The sequence below is a fragment of the Triticum dicoccoides genome, chromosome 4B, assembly GCF_002162155.2.
Source record: "Triticum dicoccoides isolate Atlit2015 ecotype Zavitan chromosome 4B, WEW_v2.0, whole genome shotgun sequence".
NCBI lineage: Eukaryota > Viridiplantae > Streptophyta > Magnoliopsida > Poales > Poaceae > Triticum > Triticum dicoccoides.
In genome coordinates, this window is record NC_041387.1 from 676,411,860 (window position 1) to 676,417,164 (window position 5,305).

General features: G+C 45.6%; 1 protein-coding gene across 1 annotated transcript in view; it reads right to left on the minus strand.

Annotated features, from left to right (window-relative positions):
- Window positions 1–4,146: 4,146 nt before the first annotated feature.
- LOC119292308 overlaps window positions 4,147–5,305 on the minus strand; it is a 32,426-nt gene continuing 31,267 nt past the window's right edge. The window contains exons 3-4 of the transcript XR_005142932.1: window positions 4,618–4,765; window positions 4,147–4,540 (exon numbers count right to left, since the gene is read on the minus strand). The gene's annotated coding sequence lies outside the window, so the exon portion shown is untranslated. The remainder of the gene's footprint in view (window positions 4,541–4,617; window positions 4,766–5,305) is intronic.

Consider the following 5,305-nt stretch of genomic DNA (forward strand, 5'->3'; position numbering starts at 1 on the left):
CACTTAAAACTACCTCGTACTATTTCTAGAAAATACCTGATGCGAAAGCATAGAAAATAAATTTCAATTTCTCAATAGATTTACATTTTAAACTTGGCTCAGTGATCCAATAAAAAAGATAAAACATGACAGAAGCACAAATATTAATATGGGAATGCGATAAATTACCAAATCAATTGATTACTTCGCGGTGCATCCAGTTCCCCCGTCGCTTGATTCCCTCGCTTCAAAATGGTAGGCGTAGACATCCCTATTGTGGGCACCGGTGAAAACAATATCTTCATCTTCTATTCCTACAACATAAATGAAATTGGAAGTGCATCAATTTGAGTTCAACAAAACACTGTACAATACTGAAATTGCAATCAGTTTTCCTTCTTCCTCCATGACTAAGTACAGAATACATACATAGACACACACACCTTTTTTCAATTAAATTTTGTTCAATGCAGTTCATACACAGAGGTTAGCAGGTTAAATTGCAGAACGCACTATAAGTACAAACTACAAAGAATCAAAGAAAGGTCAGGCAGGGCAGGAGAAAAACAGGACGGCGCACCGCGTGCGGCGGCAAACGGCGCACTGAGACGAGGGGCGGAGCTGGGCTGCCAGGGAGTGACCAAGAAAGCAGTGGCCTGCCTGGAGAAGTAGATGGCGGTGGTTGGAGAACGGCGACGGCGCCACGGCGGCCAAGCGGCGGCGCGAGCGCTGAAGACGAGCGTGTCCTGTGCGGCTGTGCGTATGAGTCAGATCGACCAAGCGGTCGTGGGCTCGTGGCTGATCTCTACTCCTAATGGACGAGTTGATAGCCTGGTAGGGTTTATTTTCGTCCCACCTCCCATGTTCGCAGATTTTTTTTCGTCCTCCTCCCACCCCGTATGGTTTTTTCGACTCCCCTGTCCCTCAAAAAAAAAACGAACCAGGAGGCTGGCCACAATTAGGCTGCCCTCGAAATTTTCCTACGACGACGTGAACCACCCCAGCCGCTATCGATCACTTCGCCGCCGCCATCGATCCCTTCTGTCGTCTATCCCGGCTTGGCCGCAGCTGCGGCCGATCTCATGGAGGCCGGCGCAGATCATGCACATAGGTGACAGTGCCACCGCACAATCCCACTGACGCCTACGCCGCCGCCGATCCGTGGGAGTCCGCCGCACAACACCACGCACGGATCTGCCAGTGAAGGTGCCGCCGATCTCATGAAGGCTGCGCCGGATCAGGTCCGCCTAAATCAGGTTCCCCTAAACGCTAAACCCTTCATCCATTCAACAAGACGTTTTGCTGCCCCGGCTTCCAAATTAAGCCTCTCACAATTTCGACTAGCCCTGGTCTCCTAGACGTTTTCCCACACGTTGAGATGCTCATAAGAATAGTTATTTTGCTAACTAATCAAAACTTTCCTTCCAAAGTGTAGAGCCGCAGGTGTATAGTTAAACATAATTAAACTAATACGACAACATCCAACAAGGCCTAATTTGGAATATCTAGTCATAACTTACTACAAACAAACTAATTAACCAACATGTCTCAGTCATGGTCATGTGCGTTTTACAAGGTAACAACACAGCAGCAGATGACAACGCAAACACTGGATGCATTCAGAACAGGAAAACCGACAAAAAGATGAAAGCAAAAATCTCTCCAAACAGCCTTTGGGTTGCTACTTCGCGCACCCGCATCATGTTAGCTGACACAATTGACATCCAAGCTTCTCTAGTTGTTTTGTAATGGAAATGGAAATGAACATTGATCTAAGTCCTCATATAAGTTTGGCCCCAAAATTATAAACATGAAGTAAATTGAGAAATAAAAAAAATTGTAGTACGTTCAATAGGCCGCACAATCAGTTGAGGGTTCTTCTGTATTGTTCTTTGTTACCATTAAGTACTTTCTATACAGTAATATCACAACTGCAATGGGACATCGGAAAAACAAATGGTCAACACATTCCTCTACTCCACTGAACTCACAATCTTTGGATCCATCCCAATTCCTCCTCTTAAGTTGTTCTGCTATCTGAATTCTGTTCTGCCAAGCCATCCAGATGAAAATTTTGACCTTCAGTAGGATCTTGGCTGTCCAAACCTCCATCATCTTTACATCTACCCATTTCCTTCTTTGCTGATGTTTTTTTGTTTTGTCTCTGTAGACGAATAGTTTTGCAATACACGTTATCTTGATGTGGTGCTGGTGCACATATATATAATTACAGGATAGGTCTCTACCTCAACTATACAAGACTAGGAGGTGGGCCACAACTCCAATATGCATGCAACACAAAATACATACTCAACACCCCCCCCCACCCCCACCCCCAGTGGCGGAGCCAGAAATGAAGCAAACCCCGGGCCCAATTTCTTTCCGACAACATGGGAAACTTTGGCACTTAAAACTACCTCGTACTATTTCTAGAAAATACCTGATGCGAAAGCATAGAAAATAAATTTCAATTTCTCAATAGATTTACATTTTAAACTTGGCTCAGTGATCCAATAAAAAAGATAAAACATGACAGAAGCACAAATATTAATATGGGAATGCGATAAATTACCAAATCAATTGATTACTTCGCGGTGCATCCAGTTCCCCCGTCGCTTGATTCCCTCGCTTCAAAATGGTAGGCGTAGACATCCCTATTGTGGGCACCGGTGAAAACAATATCTTCATCTTCTATTCCTACAACATAAATGAAATTGGAAGTGCATCAATTTGAGTTCAACAAAACACTGTACAATACTGAAATTGCAATCAGTTTTCCTTCTTCCTCCATGACTAAGTACAGAATACATACATAGACACACACACCTTTTTTCAATTAAATTTTGTTCAATGCAGTTCATACACAGAGGTTAGCAGGTTAAATTGCAGAACGCACTATAAGTACAAACTACAAAGAATCAAAGAAAGGTCAGGCAGGGCAGGAGAAAAACAGGACGGCGCACCGCGTGCGGCGGCAAACGGCGCACTGAGACGAGGGGCGGAGCTGGGCTGCCAGGGAGTGACCAAGAAAGCAGTGGCCTGCCTGGAGAAGTAGATGGCGGTGGTTGGAGAACGGCGACGGCGCCACGGCGGCCAAGCGGCGGCGCGAGCGCTGAAGACGAGCGTGTCCTGTGCGGCTGTGCGTATGAGTCAGATCGACCAAGCGGTCGTGGGCTCGTGGCTGATCTCTACTCCTAATGGACGAGTTGATAGCCTGGTAGGGTTTATTTTCGTCCCACCTCCCACGTTCGCAGATTTTTTTTCGTCCTCCTCCCACCCCGTATGGTTTTTTCGACTCCCCTGTCCCTCACAAAAAAAACGAACCAGGAGGCTGGCCACAATTAGGCTGCCCTCGAAATTTTCCTACGACGACGTGAACCACCCCAGCCGCTATCGATCACTTCGCCGCCGCCATCGATCCCTTATGTCGTCTATCCCGGCTTGGCCGCAGCTGCGGCCGATCTCATGGAGGCCGGCGCAGATCATGCACATAGGTGACAGTGCCACCGCACAATCCCACTGACGCCTACGCCGCCGCCGATCCGTGGGAGTCCGCCGCACAACACCACGCACGGATCTGCCAGTGAAGGTGCCGCCGATCTCATGAAGGCTGCGCCGGATCAGGTCCGCCTAAATCAGGTTCCCCTAAACGCTAAACCCTTCATCCATTCAACAAGGCCCGATTCAATAATACAGCACATACATACAATAAGACACTTGAAGGTTTTCGGGATTTTACAGATCCGCCGGCAGCACATACATACAATTTGATGCTTCCGCCAGCAGCACATACAACACATACATACAAGTTGATGCTTCTTTGAATTATACACATAGCTGATTTACACCTTTTCTTTATAAATGTTCCCAGCTCGACCAGGTTTCCGTTTTTCCTGTAAGCACGTACCAAAGGAAGCTTTACGAAAGGAAGCACAAAAATCAGCAGGTTCAAAGGAAGCACATGGATAAATATTTTACCAGACATATACTAATTATCATCCGGTTTTGTCCTCCTGTACGTTGACATTGAAACTGACATCTACCCCCTCTTGTTGATCTACATGCCCAACGAAGTATGCGAAATTGTAATAGCAAGGCACCGGAACAGAGAAAGGCATCGCATGTACCTCTACCCCCTCTTGTTGATGTACATCCCAACGAAGTCCAGGTATACCTCTGCCCCGTCTTGTTGACCATTATTCTGATGTAAACACAACATGAGAAATCATTTTACAGGCCATACTGAGGGTAATTCCGTCGACGAATCCATCCCAGAAAGCGTTCCCACACCGAGTCACAACATTGACGAGTATGACCCAATGACTCCAGGTTTGGGGCTTTTGTAAATAACTTGCATTATCAAATGGTTTTTATTTCATCTTATCATGTTGACCTACAATTGTGATAGGTCACTCATCACAACAAAACGTAAGTATGGTAACTTCAAATAGCAAGGCATTGGAACAGATAAAGGCATCGGATGTACCTCTACCCCGTCTCGTTGATCTACATCCCCAAGGAAGTCCAGGTATACATGTACCCCGTCTTGTAGACCTTCATTCTGGTATAAACAAGACATTTCATATAACTACCGTGTTACAGGCCATAATGAGGGTAAAAATGTCGACGAATCCATACCAGAAATCGTTCCCGCACCGAGTCACAACATTTACGAGTATTACCCAATGACTCCAGGTATGTACGTTTTGTAAATAACGTGCATTATCAAATGGTTTTTTTTCATTATCAATATTAGTCCCTCTGAGCATCACAAATCTCCATAAACCTGGGAATGCAATTCATATGGAGAAAATGCAAGTCATAAACCTGGGAACACAAATTTGAGCATGGCTCCTGCAGTCATATGGAGAAAATGCATGGCTGAAGTGACAATTATCAAGCAGATTACTAACGGCAATAAGCATCAGGGGTGTAAACTGAATTCCAGTAATAAAGAGCATCAATTGTAGTTGAAAAGCAGTAGTAAAGTAAAATTAAAGCTTGTGGCTGGGGTCATATATAAACATAATGCGTCTTATATCAAATTTCTGAGAACACGTTCTTTTATCACTAGTAGAAAAAGGGCCTATAGTCCCGGTTGGTGAGGGCCTTTAGTCCCGGTTCATGAACCGGGACTAAAGGGTCGGTACTAATGCCCTGACCCTTTAGTCCCGGTTCAATCCAGCGGGACAGATGGGCCTCCACGTGGCCTGTCCGCTGAGCCCAGGCAGGAAGGCCTTTGGTCCCGGTTGGTGGCACCAACCGGGACCAATAGGCATCCACGCGTCGGCATTTCTATGGCTGTGGTTTTTGTTTTTTTTTAAAA